This window comes from Toxorhynchites rutilus, chromosome 1 (assembly GCF_029784135.1).
Source record: "Toxorhynchites rutilus septentrionalis strain SRP chromosome 1, ASM2978413v1, whole genome shotgun sequence".
Lineage (NCBI taxonomy): Eukaryota > Metazoa > Arthropoda > Insecta > Diptera > Culicidae > Toxorhynchites > Toxorhynchites rutilus.
Window position 1 is genome coordinate 41,290,827 of NC_073744.1, and position 19,095 is coordinate 41,309,921.

The following is a 19,095-nucleotide window of genomic DNA, read 5'->3' on the forward strand; positions in this document are numbered from 1 at the left end:
CCAAGCAGTCAAGCACCCTCATGGATGAAAACTTCAATTCGAAATTACTGTTATTTGTATTATAGGAGATACTGAAAGTGTTTTCATAGAAGTTAAATAGAGTAATCTTGAAGGGATTTTCGTTCACATGATAAGCATTCGAATCACAATTAAAACCCATCAGATTCGATTTCAAAACATTATTTTTATAGGAAAACTACTGAGAAAACATCAAGGTGAGGAAAGAAACTATTTATATTGGGCTCATACATTATTTATTGGCAAAACCCCACTTGTTAAGATGCACACATGTTCGAATCGGCTGATCACTTTCAGTATTCGTAACCCAGTGTTGAAAGCGAAAATAAAGCCATAACAGCCATCTACTGGAGAATATTAATCAACAGTTTAGGTTCCCCGTCGGTGCAAATTTCGACGTGTTCGTTTGTTTGTTTACGTTGTTCTTTCGTTCCACTCGACCTTACCTTGATAATTAGTTTTGTCTCGCCACCGAGATTGGTTGGCAGTCGGGCGATTTCGAAATCCTTGGGTTGGTAGAGTAATCAGAGGCTAAAGATCCCAATTAGATTTAAGTTATGATGAAAAACTAAATCTGTTGATTCGATTTCACTTCTTCTCTCTCTCAAGGCGCAAATAATTAGTCAGTGTGGAGCGTGTGTGTGTATATATATCCGTTTGGACAATGTCACCCGGAAAATAAATCTAGAGGATATTAAACAAAATTTCGTAAATCCAAATTAATGCCACTTTTCCGCTCACCACCCGATAAGAGCCCTCGCCACAATTGCGTAAAACGTAACGAACGACGAACTGACTCATTTATATCATTCATCATCATTCCACTTCTTCGCTGTTTTCCGTTTTAATTATTTTGATTAGAATGCAATGCGCGCTTAGTATGATATACAGAAACGGAGGATGAGCCAATCCCCTCTTTATCTCTCTATCGAACGCTATCGACTCGTGTCTCTCCTATTCGTCACACGAACACAAGCTCCGACATCAGGGATGCCAGATTTTTTTTTCGTGCGTGATCCGAGGTTTTCGAATCTGAGAGAATTCACATTTCTTGCAAGACATCGACTGGAAAAGCATACTTTGCGTGAATAATCAGACCGATTTAACGAGGGCTGTACTAAGGAATAAACAAATTGCTTAAAATGGGAGGTCTTCGTAGCCATCACATAAAAAAGGAGGCGATTTGACGCCGTTGGACAATTTTTGGGGGTTTGATAAATCTCTTGTTTATACCGATAAACCATTATCGTTTCAGACAACTTCACAAGTGTAATTGGCGAGACACAGCCGATATGCCCGAAAAAGTAACTCAAAATTGAACTTCACGTATGTATCACCTGAACTGCAGTCGTGGCCAACATCTACACGAAATAAACTTTAAAAAATCAATGACAGGGATTGATTTCTAATAGATTGTATTTTTTTCTACAAATTTCCAGTTTTTCCTGTAAACACCTGTTTTACAAAACACCTAAAAATTACCCTTTAGTTTACCATATCAATCGATAAGATCAACATATACACAATTAAATTGGACTATTTTACAGTTGAAAATGCTAAATCAAATAAACAAAAGGGATATACTTATTTCATCATTATAATATATAAAAGAACGGAATTAAAAAAAAAGTCTGTTGCCTGGAAGACTGTTGTTTGTTATGTCAAAGCAAATAATAATTGAAAAAAATGCATACTGCAGCTGCACATTACGACTAGCTTCCGGGATTTTGTCAATAAATTATGATTTTCATTACACATCAATTCCAATTCATTTATAAAACATGATTTAATATTTAGAAAAAAAAATATATCAATACATATCATCCTGCATTTTTCGATAAGATATGTGAAAAGCGAAGACTTTGCTTTCCAGAAAAAAGTTTTGGTCTCGACAGTTCAAAAACTTTTGAAAACATTTTTTGCGAAGAAAAAAGACTGCAAGAATCAGTATCAAAATGTCTTTTTTCGCCTGAAAAAAGACATTTTGATGCAGATTTCAATTTTTCCTAGAAATTTCCCCTAGAAAAATTTATTCTGAAATACTGGTGAATTGCTTTTCAATTTCTATAAAAAAATTAAATTCGTACAAGCAGTTCAAAAATTGAAAAATAAAAAAAAAACTTTATGCTACATGAGCTGAAAAGTTCCGGGATTTTCCAACAGATGGCGCTACTAAAAATGAACAAAATTCATTTCGAGAGGTTCATCTGCCACCAGCCTATGTGTGATGTGTTTCATGACATTTCATTTATTTATTCACAAACTACAGTTGTGTCACTACCTGAATATTCCTATAGAAAATGGAAAAAAGAAATATCGTGTTTTGATCAAACATTGTTTTTTTATGGGAAAAACTCCTGAACAATCAATGCAGTAGTTGACAAAATGTTATTTCACTTCTGCTCATTCGAGAACAATAGTTTAAAGGTGATTTAGTGAATTTTAAATGGGTTCACGTTTTTTTGGACGTAGGACTACGTCTTACATTTAGGGTGCCTAATCAGAAAACAGGTCACGTTTTTATGAAATAAAGTTAACGGTAATAACTATTTTTGCTGCGAACGGATTTTAACGATTTGCATACCAATCGAATCGGAAATTTTCTAAGGTATGTTTGATATGCTATACAATACAATCCCATAGTCTGTATATGGTTGAAATTGATGAAAATTGGAAAAATTCCTGTTTCCCCATACATTTGTTCTGTCCATTTGTATGCTTTCCCGAACAGAGCTGTCAATAACGGGCAACTTATGCAGCCGCTAGAATAGAAACAACGAAGGAGGATAACGAAAAGAGAATATTTGCAAAGTAAACTCCACCCTTGCATAGTAAGTCAGCTGTCGCTAGCGTATAAGTATTGTATCTCCTCTGAGGAAAATTCTCAGAATCTTTCTGTGCCCGAAACAACAAAGGTTGCTCATTCTGCTCATTTTGTGTTTTATGTTTCTCCTCGAGCTGTCATTCTCGCGATGTTCCTTTTTTTGCAACTGTGTGCATCAGTTAGACGCGTGTTTTATGCTTGTTGAATGGCGATGCACGGAAGGTGCCTCTCGTTAAATACTCAGTGTAATGCGTGCATTGATATAAAGAAACGAATTGCGACATATGACCAATTAGTGTAATTACTCGCAAAGGCAAGAAAGAATCGTTGCTTCTCGACATGATTCTACGAAACCACGCAAGCCATTAAACCTATTCAGGGTCCCGGGAACTTATTACTAAAGAGTTATTTATGAAATTTCGACGCTTTTGCAAAAAATATCCGAAATGATAAATCAACAAATTTAAAAAAAAAGATTGCGTAGTCTTACGTCCTAAGCGATCGTGTCTCGGATACAACCCTTCGAATTTTTTGGTATTTTGGATACAATTCGGTGTTTTTCATGAGAAGTTCACTTAAATGCCTTTCATTTGATGGTAATGGATCAAAAATCGGACCATCGATTCAAACAATTTTTTTTTTAGAAATGGATATATTCGGGTATAAAGTCGAGATTTTGAGCTATTTTGATTGAGGGGCTCAAAATGAAAGGGGTGTAAGTGACATCATCGGTTTCCCTACATCGACTCTCTCTTTTGGCCATAACTTAGCAGCAAACACATTCTCAGCTGTATTTGACAATGTGGAAGATAGGTCAGAACCTCATTCGGTACATTTAAAAAAAAAATTAATTCGGTACATTTTAGAGAAAATTCGGTACATTTTACACTTTTTCTTTTATAAAGAGGAAAATGCAAGCCAGGTCGATGAAATTGTGAATGGTGTTAATGGTGCCGATACTGTAACAGGAAAATACGAGCAATTTAATTTTTATATTTTAATTTCTTGTTTCTTATTTTCCAATTTAAGGGGGTATTCTATTATAGAGACACGCATTTCGGATGTTTTTTCGAGCTCCATGAAAATAAAACAAAGAATATTTTTAGTGTCCATTATATAATTATTCGTTTATCTATCTTTTAACAATAGAACAAAAATTGAACGGAGAAAAAATATTCATAACTAGAATAGTTAAGAGCTGATGAAGTGAGAGGGTTAAAAAAGGTTGCCATGGCGTACACGATTCCAGCCCTTCTGGTTATCTGAAACACCAAAAATCGAACAAATTCTGAATCAGTAAAGATGCTGCTATCGCATGAACCTCTGACTTGTCCGATGTTTGACATCTTTTTTGACAAAATGGCGGCCGTTTGAAAAACAAAATGCGGTTTAAAACGTTTTTTCCTACGTTTTCTGCTTATTTTTTTTAAATAGTAAAACTCAAAAAATATCATATTTTAGAGGTTTATGTGATAACGAGATGCCTACAGATTGTATCCGTATAAATTCGACATGAATCGGTTCAGTAGAACTTGAGATATCGTGTACGCTAGTTTGGAAAAACTAGTTTCGAAAAAAATGCGTTTGAAGTTTATTATTATGGCCGTACCAGGTTAGATACCGCATCACTAAAATGACTCTAACTCGGTAAATAATAGGATTTTCGATAAGTCCTTTTTAGGGTATATTCTTGAATGCTTAAAGTACAGAAATATGAAGGAAAAAAAAGTTTTTTTTTCAAGTTTCTAGACTAGAATACTGCCTTAAAAAATGTTTCAGTGCAATACACTAAATTCAGATCTCTACTGTCAACAAATAGACTGTTTGAAGCTAGCGATTGAACAGAAACGTCCAGAATAGGCCAACAGAAGAGTTGTTGTGTTCCATCAGGACAACGTAAGGCCACAAAACTCCGGGAGATTGATTGGGATGTTTTTTCGTGCATCCACCATATAGTCCGAACATGACACCAAGCTATTACCACCTTTTTTATCGCATTGAAAAATTTCCAGAGTGATAAGATGATTATAAAAATCTATTGCTGGAGTTTTTCGCCAATAAGAAACAAGACTTCTATGAGAGAGGCATTATTAAGCTATCTTTAGGATGACAACCAATTTTACAACAAAACGGTGCATGTTTGACCCAAATCGGACGATATTAATTATTAAAAAAAAGTTTTGGATTTCACGCAAAAGGATTTGATTACGTTTACCCCGACCTAATATTATTGGTCATGAAATTGATGTTTTATTAACTTTCTCATGTTGTCATAACTTTGAATAGCTATGTCCAGAAACACATTTTAATCAAATTTGATGCAATTCTGAGCAATATCACTCAGAAGCAAGATTTCAAGATCTGATTTTTCGAAAAAAAAATGTCAATGATTGTGAATAATAATAAAAGTGGATTAATTTTCTAATATCTGCCTGTGTATGTTTAGGAAGTTCGAAAAATCATAGACGATCGGGTCAGAATCGAAAGTTTCTCGGCCGAGTAATGTTATTTGATTGACTATATGATATCACCTATAAAAATATATTGAATCTCAAGCAAAGTTGTAGTCCCAGATGTTGACTGCATAAAAAAAAATCAGAGGATAAGGTTCGTATATAAGGTTGTAAACTAGACAAGAGCGAAACTCTAATCAACAGAACATGTTCCAACAGACTGGACACAACATACAATCCTTTGTTGTGTATGTGAGATGTACTATGTTTTTCAAATCGTTCTGAAGCTCAGATCAAATGATCTTTTCAATCAACACCGATTGTTGTTGTGTTTTCTAGGGGAACATACCAAAATATGTGGCTAAGAGTTCATAGAAAAGAAATAAAATAACGGTAGAGATGTATTGCACCTAGTTCTGTGGTGACATTGCGCATTTCGAAACGAGTAATTTTTGTTCATTTCGACCACTTTGACTTAGCTTTGTTTACGAACCCAAAAATTTTACATTTAGTACACTGAAAATATTAACTTGAAAAAGATACATAATACTAAAACCAATTCGATTTGAGTTCGAATTTTCTCGAAACGAGTTACTCGTTTCGAAATGCGCAATGCCACCCCTGTTCTCCCTCGCTTCCTTCAAAATCAGATTAAACTTTAATTCTCAAACGAACAAAGCAACACACAATGAATACCAAAAATCCATGGAGATTTCACTATAATCCATCGATCCGTACATTTTTGCAGATTTTCCCGCGGGTCTGGCATCTCTGGCCCCGACGCGTGTTTGTGACCCAATTCATGATAAGACACATCACGAGATCACGCGTCACTCCCGCTTAACTCATTTTTCCCCGCGCTCAGCAGCTGTGTGTCACTCGGTTTACTGCCACTGTTTTATCTCCAGGGATCCTTCGAATTGGCGCGCGCACACACATATATCGAGAATTACATAACCGCTCCCCTGCACAATGGCAGGGTGATATGAAGAAGGAAAATGATATTCACCTTTGGTCGAAGTTATCGTTTCGGCGTGTGATCGATTCCCTGGAAGACTCCGTTCGGTTGCTTTTGTGGCGTTTCCTGTTTCCTCTCGAACCTCGAATCCACGGCTTCAGCCTCTTGTTCTTCCCCACGTGGTGGCGATGGCAGTTGCGGTAGTTATTTACACACTCACATACACACTTTTCTTTTTTTTTTGTTTTGTTTGAGCGACACTAAACCAATTCGTTACACTCAGTTATGTCGGAATACACAGCTCAGCGGGTAACTACTAAACGAAACGGTGAATACGCTATTCTAGTAGAACTAAACGGCAGCACTTGTTCGAGGTAACAAACAAAACAAAAACAAAAAAAATATTGTTTCCTTTTATTATTGTATTATACTTGACAACAGAACGATCATATGTTGCTGATTCTGATTTTGACTACTACTAACCACACGATAAGTTTTAGCATTGCCGCCCCGCGGCAAATAATACACTGTGCAAAACCGATCAACAGAATAAAACTATCCGACGTAAAAAAAAGAACACAAAATAACGTATTGCATAAATCCGACAAACTCAAAAAAAAACTAACCAAAAAGCTAAGAACTCGGTCGGAAATCTCTCCACATGGCACTCTTGGCACAGGATCACTGCCGATTTCTTGCACACTGGCCCGCTTGGGGAAGGGGGTAAAAGGCCCTTCCGCTGGTTTCGATTCAATTCGATTCGCTTCCGCTCAGCAGGAAGATCTCCCGTCTCGTCTCTCTAGAGTACACGCACTGTTGCGAATAATTCTGCTTGTTGTTCTTTTTATCCCAACGCCCCACGGCGAGCGGATGAACGGTGGCGCGCGGAAGTGGCGTGCATAAGCTTCAATATATGCACATATGATATGGGGAGGTAGTAGCACTGCAAACTGTATGGTACACACCAGAAAACTATACTTCTGACTGACTGATTGTGTGGTTCGCGGAACACCGTATTCACCGGCCCGAGGGGGACACAGACTGAGAGTGAGAGGCACTAAAAGTTTTGCGATCCGAACACGCTGACAATCGAAAGTTTACTAAACTGAACTTGAGCTGCGGCCACCGTGGTGAACGGATAGTATCCAACGGATCCCCCAAACCGCCCGACCGTGTTTTGTGGTTTCGTCACCGCGCCATCACTTCCCTCTCGCTCTCTGTCTCTATTCCTGAGTGATATCGCTCTAGCCGAACCCCCGTGAGAGAGAGAAACGGCGTGGATAAAAACGACGAAACGGCACTCACCCGTTGTACACAACACTCTCTGTCACCGGCTCTCTCTCACAATGGATCCACATTAGGTCAGGTCACTCAGCGCGACGGATCACTGGCATCATCGGATTGATTGCCATGCATTTTGATCAACTGGTTGCAGTTTGTGGAAGTAGGGTACATAGGTAAAGAACGCCCCACTTGAGATTCTTGGTGGTGTGACAATGTTTTGAGTCACTAAAACACGTTTTTGCACATTTTCATGCGTGAACCAGACGATTTTTAAAACATAAACGGCAATATTATAAACTCGAGAATAAGCAGAAATCTGTGCATTTCCAGTCAAATCTGTATTAACACATTACATTTTTGTATGGATGTGGTAGGGTAACACGGGGTGATTTGGACCACCCCATTATCTCAAAAAGTACGGCTCAACTTGGATTTTTTATAATGTCATCTTCTTTCATTAATGAAACGTATGTAACTTACGTAAACAAACTTTGGTAAAATTCGACCGGTGGAAGGAAATGGTAGCATGAACACAGTCAAAAAATGTGAATTTTCCGATCGTGGTTTTAAGGTTTTTAAGCTGATTAAGCAAACTTTTCGTGTATTGTGCAGTAAAGTTCTGTTCTGTTCAATAAATGAAATTAATTGCATTTTAATTTTTGCATGTTGTGTGGGGTGATATGAACACGTTCTTGTGGGGTGAATTGGTTCTTCAGGTTTGAGGTTTTTCTTTGGTCTAATTGATTCCAGATGCCGCTGAATTACAAAAAGAGGATGGGTAGACAACGCTGGAAGAAGGAGGAGTTTGAAAGAGCAACGCAGGCCATCAAGAACGGATTTTCTTTGACCAAGCATCGAAAGTGTTTGAAAATGATCGAACAACAGTGAAAAAAAACCATGCAGAAATCGAGATGCCATCAATCCAATTTTTCTGGTCTGGGATATGGCCAAGACACCTGGTATCGATCCCAGAACACTGTTCCTGATTGTAACATTATTCCAAAATACTCTACATAAACATAAGTTTGTTTTTTCGATGAAACACACACTGGACCAAATCACGCCACAGATGGTCAAAAATCATCTCTTTTATTTTATGATATATTTGGTAGTTTAAAGCTTGATATAATGATAAAACATTATTGATTGAGAGAAACAAGTGTAGCTTAGTATAAAATGTGACATTTTTTATTTAGACCGTATTGGTTTGGAAATATTAGGCGATTTGCTTAGGTGGTCCAAATTCGAAAAGCTGATCGAAATCATTTTCCCTTGAAAGAGCTTGTATCATGTAAGATTATGAAAGCTAAATGAAATTTGTTTATATCTACTTTCTGAACAATGTGTTTTAATGTATTTTTATATGATAACTAGCTGACCCGGCAAACTTCGTCCCGCCCAAAATTTTGTTGTTGTTATCACATTCACATTTTATTACTAAGCGCACGTTCATTGGTCCAATCGCAGAACTGTTCATTGGTTGGTCTTCTAGTCTACCCTTTTGAAATTACCTTTTACTGTAAAATTCCTAGTACTTCTACCAAATCTCGTCATTATAATATTGTTATTAGGGAATTATTTTCAGACATGGAATAAATGTTTGATACAGGAAATATGATAGAATAAAGACAGCCCTAAATCGGACAATTCCTCGAGTTTTGCTCTTATCAACACACTCGGCGATCCATTTTTACTTATATAGAAAGAAGAAGCTATAGGAGTGAGTTTTAGCACATTATAATCAATTTCCATTTTCGGACAAAGATCAATTTCGTTAGCGCAAACATCAAATGGACTAACAACGCTTGTCACTATGAAATTTTAGAACAAATGGGAATTGAATTTTCGCAATTCTTTAGAGTTTTCCGATAATTTTCAATTGTCATGTTTGGTTGGAATATGTTTGATTGAAATATGTGTTTTTATTTTTTGGAATCTTCCCCCCCCCTCCTCCATTCCAGAGGAGGGAGGGGTGTCATACCATCATAGAACATTTAACGTACCCAAAAACCCTCACATCCCAAATTTGGTTCCGTTTGCGTGATTGATTCTCGAGTAACGTAGCCCCCCTTAGAAAGAGGGGAGGAGTGTTGATTCACGATAGTAACCAACACATGCCAAATTTGGCTTCATTTGCTTGATTCGAGGTATGCAGAAATTTGTGCTTCGTTCCTATGGCAGCCCCCACCCCCCTTAGAGAGGGGGAAGGAGTGTCTAACGATCATAGAAATATTTACGTTATTTACGTCTAACGATCATAGACATATTTACTCTACATGCCAAATTTGATTTCATTTGCTTGATAACTTCTCGACTTATGCAGAAATTTGTGTTTCATTTGTGTAGCAGCCTCTCCTTAGAGAGGGGGAGGAGTGTCGAACCACCACAGAATCGTTTCTTGTCCCCTAAAACCTTTACATGCCTAATTTGGCTTCATTTACTTGATTGGTTTTCGAGGTATGCAAAAATTTGTGTTTCATTCGTATGGCAGCCCCCTCTCAGAGAGGTGGGAGGAGTGTCTATTTATCATAGAAACGTTTCTTGCCCCCTAAAACCTTCATATGCTAAATTTAGCTCGATTTGCTTGATTGGTTTTCGAGTTATGCAGAAATTTGTGTTTCATTTATATGGCAGCCCCCCCTTAGAGAGGGAGAGGAGTGTTTACTCACCATAGAAACGTTTCTTACCCCCTAAAACCTTCATATGCTAAATTTAGCTCGATTTGCTTGATTGGTTTTCGAGTTATGCAGAAATTTGTGTTTCATTTATATGGCAAGCCCCCTTTATAGAAGAGGGAGGAGTATCTAACCACCATAGAAACATTTATTGCACCCCAAAACCTCCACATGCCCAATTAGGTTTCGTTTGCTTGATTAATTCTCGTATAATGCAGAAATTTGGGTTTCATCTGTATGACAGCCCCCCGTTAGAGAAGGGGGAGGGGTCTCGAACTATCATAAGAACCTTCCCCGACCCCAAAAACCCCTACAAACCAATTTTCATGTCGATCGATTCAGTAGTTTTCGAGTCCATCAACTCAATCCGCGCTAAGTGTTCGAAAAATCGAGCAGCAACTTTGATGATTTTTCATGTCTTTGGGAAGCAACCAAATGGTAATGTTTTTGCATCAAAAATAGCTTAATTAATTTATTTATATATTACTCACCATCAATTCGTCCAATTTTATTGGGCAATAGTTTCGATTCGAAGCAAGTATGTCTGGATAGTGTTTTCAATTTCAATAAAAAAAAACAATTACACCCATACCTCGCTTTACGGCTTAGATAGGTTCCACGAAATTTGGCCGTCAGATCGGTTCCAAATTTGTTAAATGAATCATAAATTGAATTCCTTTAAATTTATGTTACTTAAATCAAAAATACATGGATAACAAGTACATACATTTGTACATAAATAATAACAGACTCCAAAAACCAACAATCTATATACATAAAAATGGATTTCTGTCTGTCTGATTCTTATGCACTCGGAAACTACTGGAACAAATTTCTGTATTACTCGAGAATTATTCAAGCAAATGAAACCAAATTAGGCATATTGAAATTCAAGGGTGAAATAAATGTTTCTAAGGTGCTTAAACTCTCCACCCCGCTCTCTAAGGGGGGCTGCCATGCAAATGAAACACAAATTTCTGCATTACTCGATAATTATTGAAGCAAATGAAACTAAATTAGGCATATTGAAGTTTTAGGGTGCAATAAATGTTTCGATGGTGGTTAGACTATGATGGTTGGACTCTCCACCTCCCCTTTCTAAGGGTGGGCTGCAATACAAATGGAACACAAATTTCTGCATTACTAGAGAATTTATCGAGCAAATGAAAACTCCCCCCTCTCTAAGGGGGACTGCCATACAAACGAAACACAAACTTCTGCATAACTCGAGAACTAATCAAGCACAATTTGGGATGTGAGGGTTTTTGAGTATGAGAAACGTTTCTATAATGGTATCACACCCCTCCCTCCTCTGGAATGGAGAGGGGGTCCCATAAAAATATTACACATATTTCAACCAAAATTAGCTCAATCAAACATGACAATTGAAAATTTTCGGAAAACTCTGAAGGAAAAAGGGAAAATTAAGAAAAATTAAATTCCCATATGTTCTACAATTACATAGTGACAAGTGCTGTTAGTCCATAGCGAAACTGATCTTTGTTCAAAACTGGAAATGGATTTTAATGTGATGAAACACACTCTTATATCTTCTTCTATCTATACAAAAAAAAAAGGATCGCCGGATGTGTTGATAAGAGCAGATCTCGAGGAAGGAATTGTTCGATTTAGGGCTGTCTTTATTCTATCATATTTTCTGTATAAAACGTTTATTCGCTGTAACGAGAAACATGTTATTTGCAAGTGGTTGAAAAATATTGAACGAGAATTGTGTCTGAAAATAATCTGATATTATAATGATGAGTTTTTTTTAGAAATACTAGGAATTTTATAGTAAAAGGTAAATTCAACGGAGTCGAATAGAAGATTAATCAATGAACAGTTCTGCGATTGAACCCATGAGTTTGCTCATAGTAAGAAAACGTGAATGTTTGAAGGTATTGATAACAAAAAACAAATTTTGGGTGGGACGAAGTTTGCCGGGTCAGCTAGTAATCTATAAACAAAAATGAAACAACTTCATGTTACATAGAATTCGGTGTGTATACATTAGGGTTCCAATGAAAATGATCATCGGGAATTTCAAAAAGTTACTCCATAAAAAATGTTCACCACCTCGAAAAAACACCCTATGCAAAATATCAGCTCAATCATACTTAAGGGAAGATGGCGCAAAGCGGTCAAAGTCATTTTTTCGTTTTCAAAGAGCTCAAATTCTGCAACACTAATAAATGAAGTTCGAATGAGCTAATATTTTTCATAGTGTGCAAATCAACATTTCGTAGCATGTTTCGAATCAAAAATCAAGATAACAATTTTTATTGGCACCCAAAACAATACTTTTCGTTTCGTACTCCGAAAACAGTCCCAGAATGTCGATTTTTGACAAAAAAAAAATTTCGAGCTGACACTAGATCTCGACGTTTAATGCAATTTGAATACATTTGGCATCAATATAAATATTTTATTTTTAACCACGATTTCATGTGCACCAACCTCCCTACCTCTCTCTCACCCTTTGGGGTATTTCCGAGGGTAAAAAAATCGAAATCTTGAGCGCTTTGAACCAACCCTAAATCATGTCCGATTGAGCTGAAATTGGGCGCAGGTCATTTTTTGGACCAAACATCAAAATGTACATGGTCGGTTTCTGAAATTTAACATAACCATTTTCGCGGCCTCCCTAATGCTTTGTGCCGTGTTCCTTTTCTTTATCATTTGTGCAGTATATCTTGACAGTATTCTAAAACAGTATAAAAATTAATCAATTTTGATTGTTTTTAGTAGGATTTTTTCGAATATGGAAAAATGGTTCAGCTTCGTATTGACAATAATGCAACCGATCAAGTTGAGGTAAACAAACTAATCACACATTTGCCGAAGAACCTACCGCTGGAATATTCCACGCATGGTAATTTCCTGTATGTAAACAAATTGCACCCGACCCAGTATGTGTGTGTGTTCATTACACATTAACTCTACTACACTTCTCGTAAGCTGGCTGCATTACTATTTATCATATCTGGAACTTTCCTGTCTTGCCCCAGGCAATAGGCAATGTGGAAAGAATATAAAAATAATAATCAGTCGTTACACGTATAGAATGCACCGAGTCAAGTCTCACCTCAGTATGTAAGCCGTTTACCCTGCGCTACGCGGCAAATCACGCCACCCAAAAGCGCTACCGTCGTCCATCCGCCCCACAACGCTTAGGGTGGTTTGAAAAATGAAGAGCTGCTCCGTTTCAGAAGTGTACTTGATCCTTCTTCATAGGATAATTGTAAAACACTCCGTTTCATAACTATAGAACCACCCATTTTTTGAGCTTATAAAATGAGAAAAATTTCGTTCGAAATGATATAATGGTATATAATCACTATCTTCGTTTAGAAAACAAGCGTTATAATCTTATATTGTTTGGTTGAATCATAAAAAAATAAGTGCCGGTGTTCCATTTATTCGGCTTGCCTCCAAGCAAGCTAGTCCGATTGTTGCAGTATCATAGAACGAAGTTCATTCATGTGTTTCTAAACGGATCTGAAAATTACAACATTATACAAGGACAACCTATACAACAGGACACGACCGAATAGAAATTATTTCATTTTATTCGCTAATATATCCTTAGTACTTAGTGGCCCTTAGTGGCCCTGGATAGGGCGAATGGTTTGCGTGATTTTGTACACCCAAAATAAATATTTAGCTCATCTAATGACATCCTCATTCATTACAGTATATGAGCTTAAAAGTATAAAAAAATGTTCTAGTCTCCCATATTGGTACAGCATTTACCCAAGCCGCCTGTGTATAATATATATGCCAATATAAAAATATAAGAGTAATACGAGGGAATGAAATAAGAGACCCTTTGCAAATAAGCACGCATTAACCGTTTCACGACGGAGCACCTGATCCATACTTTGCCGTTCCTTGTATTGAATAAAATAGTAATATCTGTCGCTGCTGCTGCAAACCACTAGGTGACAGCCGTATTTAGGCGGCGTCGACCCCGCTGTAAACTAATTAATGACTGCCGTGTATGAGCAACGTCAGCCTCTGTGGGCCCAAAAGTGGTTGCCGTATGCATTCTGTCGAATAAATACCGCGAATTTGTCATTTTGAATCCTCCCGCTGAACATTTTTAATATTTTTTTTTTAGTTGGTTCTACTGTCAGTGGTCTAATATCAATTTTGAGCGCGGTCTATCATTTAGTTTATTTACAGCGTCACTTAGAACAAGCTAACTGTTCTTAAGCTGTTATAGCTCGGCGATTTTTGATATGAATAATTCTATTGGTCAAAAATATTGTGTAAAATGGGGATCTTCGTAGCCTAATTGGTTGTGTGTCCGCTACTAAGCGAACAATCATGAGCTTATAACTTAGGCCCTCAACTGACCATCTTTGTGTGTTATTCTAGCTACTACGTCCATGCATCAATCATCATGTGATGGTGATCCCAGCCTCTCACTCCACATACAATCGATCTGCTGCATCGGTAATTGGTGCTATTTATAAACACAACAATGGAAGCCTCATATCAACAGTCCCGCTGTGAACACTCGAAAAATAGGAATATTCTTACGTCGAAAAATGCGACATGTGTTGTGTATCGATAGAATAGGAATACTCTAACGCCTCAAACGTCTAATGTGTAGCATGAGAAAAATGTACACGATAAATTCGTCTCTTTTACAGTTGAATTGCTAGATGAGCCTAATAATAAAAATAAAAGCAGATGGGTTAAAAAAATGGTGTAAAATTTTGTTGTGCCGAAACGTTGAAAATGTTGCAGAATACATTTGGTAACTCAACTATGTCGAAAACACGGATGTATCAGTTGTATAAGGCACTCGAAGGCGGCCGAGAAGAGATGACCTATTTGTCACGTCAAGGATGACCATCACCCTTTTCAACTGATAAGACATCAACAAAATAAAAGGATTGGTACTTGAGATTTTTCATTCAAGTTTTGGAGAGCTAGTCCGTGAATTGAATATCTCTCACGAGACCGTTCGTCATATTTTGGATGATGTTTTGGACATGACAAAAGTCGCAGCACGACTAGTGCCAATAGAGCTCAATTTTCCTTTAGACATTTCATGACAATCAAGTGGCTGAAGACATGTTTGAACGATCAAATTCTGATCCCACGCGCGACTTTTTCTGTTTGTGTCAAAAAGTTGAAGCGTAAACAACATAGTTTTTTGCCACTTCGAATGTGTCGAATTTCGTACCAACGAGAGTGTTTTTGCGGGGAGTGTTACTTCAGTACTTCAATATGAAGAAAAAAGCTGCGGAAAGTCATCACATTTTTGGTGGGAGTTTATGGTGACCATGAAAACTGAGTGAGCGTGGCAGACTTGGTTTGCACGGTTCAAAAGTGGTAATTTTGACTTGGAATACGAAGAACGTTCTGGACCGCCAAAAAAAAATTTGAAGATGAAGAATTTGAGGCTTTACTCGATCAAGATCCGTCACAAACGCAACAAGAACTTGTAGATACACTTGGAGTAGCTCAGCAAACCATATCCGATCGTCTAAAAGCAATGGGAATGATCCGAAAGATAGGACATTGGGTGCCGTATGAATTGAAGCCACGAGACGTCGAACACCGTTTTTTCACGTGCGAACAACTGCTCCAACGGCATAAAAAGGGTTTTTTTTGCATCGAATCGTTACCGGCATTGAAAAGTGGGTCCATTACGACAATTCTAATCGTCGGGTAACATATGGATACCCTGACCATGCATCAACATCGACGGCCACGCGAAATATTCACGGCCAGAAGGTTATGCTGTCTATTTGGTAGGGCCAACTGGGTGTGGTGTACTATGAGCTGCTGAAACCGAATGATACCATTACGGGGAACCTCTACCGACGACAATTGATGCGTTTGGGCCGTGAACTGAAGGAAAAACGGCCACAATACAAGCAAAGTTATTTTGCAGCACGACAATGCTCGGCCGCATGTCGCGAAACCGGTCAAAACATACTTGGAAATGCTGAAATGGGAGGTTCTATTCCACACGCCGTATTCTCTAGACTTTGCTCCGTCCGATTACTACCTTTTTCGATCGATGCAACATGGCTTGGTTGACCAGCACTCCTCCAATTTTGATGAAGTCAAAAATTGGATCAATTTGTGGTTAGCCGACGAACCGGCCGATAATGTCCGCAAAGGGACCCGTGAATTCCCAAAAAGATGGGAAAAAATTGTGACTAGCGATGGGCAATACTTTGAATATTAAATTTGCAACCATTTTTGCAGAATAAAGCATTATTTAAAAAAAAACGCAGAAACTCACCGGTACTCGTATTAAAAATATATTAAAACACATTGATCATTAAATAGATATCGACGAATAATACTAGATAATATTTAAGAATAATAACCGATAAGAACTAAACAAACTTTATTTAGCTTTCATAATGTTACATGATACAGGCAGTGATACATGCTCTTTCAGGAGAAAATAAATCCGACCAGTATGACATCCGTATAAAAATTTAATATCACCGAAAAGGGTTAAAGAGGCTTTCAATTTTTCCAGTTCATTCGCCTCTAGCCCTAAGAAGAGCTTTTGTGGAAGACTCTACTTCAAACAAATGATCATCAAACGATGAGTCTTGACGGACTTCCGTGCTGGCACCCGCTCATATATAATTTTTTGTGATTTCAATAACTTGATGTCAAAGCAATTCATAAGCTATCAAAACATTTTTGTGGATCAATGAGCAACAAGCATATAACTAAATAGAAGAAAAATAGGAAATTGTACTCGATTGATGAAACATTTGAAAAGTGCCGTTTCATCACATTAATCTAATCGATTTCTAAAACGATCAAATCCGATGGCGGTAATGTTATGGTTAGGAAAGGCATACCATATTAAGGCTCAAACGCAGTCAGAAGAAGATTTGTCACTATTGTTGGATCTGCCCAGGCGACACAATCTCACATTAAGAATTCGTCTAAAGCAAATAAAAGGTGTGAGAGCTAGCAAGCGGACCATGAAACTTCCCCTGTTCTGTCAACCTTGTTTCCACCGGCTGAGTTTCATTGAATCTCATGCATGAATTAATGAGTGTTGTTGCGTCTAACTGGAAATTATTCGTGCCATAATAGAAATGCAACAGTTTCCTTCGGAAACTGCTGAGGCGCAGCATACAGAGAAAAAAATCCGATACAAGTTCAGCATTAAAACGCTTCAAATGCTCCACTTTTTTTTTTAGAAATAACTAATTCGCTTACAAAATATGACGCTGGTGGAGAATTATTCCAAAATAAACGATTCAGAGTTGTCGGAGCAGGAGGGGCAGCAGCAATATGTATTTCGCAACAGCCAGTGGCCGTAATCCTCCGATTCAGCCAACGAAGCCGAAGAAGAAGAAAAAAAACATTCCAAACAACGTACCATTGTCCGTGTGCTGTGAGCGTCTCCGTTGAAGCATTGTTTTCGGTTACCGTTGGCTGTTATTATTTTTTTTTTGTCGCCCGGGTGTGCTTTTTTCGCGCGTTTTCGAATTGTTCGAGATATCGTGGAACGCAGTGTGAACTCGGAATTGGTGAGAAAGGCTGAATCGTCAAAGCCTGGCAAGGCCAGCCGGCTTTCAGTTATCGCCGATTTGTCGCCATCGCAGTCGAAGTCGGACATCGGTGGTCAGTTGCACGCACACAATACCAGCGCGATTCGCTGCTAACTTACAGCAGTGTGAAGGAGAGCATCACTTCTTAGTGGTGTGTGATAGTGCCGAGCGCTCAAGCGCTCCGATTGAGAAGCAAGCAGCGGTTGCCAGTTCATCAGCACTGGGGTGCATTGTGGTGAATAGAAATAAATAAGACATAAGATTTATTTTTTTTTAAATTTTTTTTTTAATTATTATTATTATTATTAAAAACAAATTATTAGAATATAAGTACCAATTACAGAATGGCAGAAGGAGGGGGAGGATCTCCAGATATGGAGATCTCTGATGATGACTCCCCTCTGGTTGAAAAAAGTTCTAATAAAGGAACAGCGAAGACACTTAAACGCGTTCCTACATCAGAGGATGTTTCGTCCGGGGACGAGTCTGCTAACTCTAGCAAGCCCCCCTCTAAAAAACCTGCAAATACCTCCTCTCCAACCCCCCTCGCTCCTACAACAGCTCAGATTTCGCCTCCCCATCCTGTTGTCCCCGATCCCCTTCAATCCTCGTCATCTCCTTCTCGTCCTGTAGTCTTCTCTCCACGTGTCAAGGTCTATCCTGAAGATGCACCTGGAACTGGTCCGTGGGTTGTTTTCTTCAGGCCTAAGCCAAACGGAAAAGCACTTAATGTTATTCAGATCATGAAAGATCTGGCAAGATACTCCTCCGTGACAGAAATTTCGAAGGTTAGACCGACCAAACTGCGTGTTGTCGTAGCTGATCGGAAAGACGCAAACGGTATTGTCGTCGACCAGAGGTTTACCCTGGAATATCGTGTCTACGTGCCTTCCCATGACGTAGAAATCTCGGGGGTGATAACCGAAACGGGTCTGACGTGCAAATCAATTATGGAAGGAGATGGCAGATTTAAAAAGCTGCCTTTGATTAAGGTTAAAATCTTAGAATGCCGACAACTCGGCAAAGTCTCCCAGGAAGGGAAAGAATCGAAATTTACGCCGTCCGACTCGTTTAGAGTCACTTTTGCTGGCTCCGCCCTCCCTGACTACGTTATGGTGGACAAATTGAGGCTACCGCTGCGACTCTTCGTGCCAAAGCCCATGACTTGCCTGAAATGCAAGTCAGTTGGTCACACAGCAGCTTACTGCGCCAACAAGGAGCGCTGTGCCACTTGCGGAGAGCAACATGTGGACAAATCCTGCAGTGCGATTGAGCAAAAGTGTCCATATTGCGGAGGAACTCCGCACGTGCTCTCGGCTTGTGAAACTTACAA

General features: G+C 38.3%; 1 protein-coding gene across 15 annotated transcripts in view; it reads right to left on the minus strand.

The window, feature by feature from the left end:
• The window catches only part of LOC129763160 (elongation of very long chain fatty acids protein AAEL008004), a 213,991-nt gene that overhangs the window by 99,757 nt on the left and 95,139 nt on the right, over positions 1-19,095 (minus strand). For 3 of the 15 annotated variants that reach the window (XM_055762092.1, XM_055761972.1, XM_055762084.1), the window contains exon 1: positions 6,305-7,350. The exons of 2 other annotated variants lie outside the window; for them this stretch is intronic. The gene's annotated coding sequence lies outside the window, so the exon portion shown is untranslated. Of the gene's footprint in view, positions 1-6,304; positions 7,351-19,095 lie in introns of those variants that run through there. 10 more of the 15 variants (XM_055762009.1, XM_055762025.1, XM_055762019.1 and 7 more) reach the window with 10 other exon arrangements.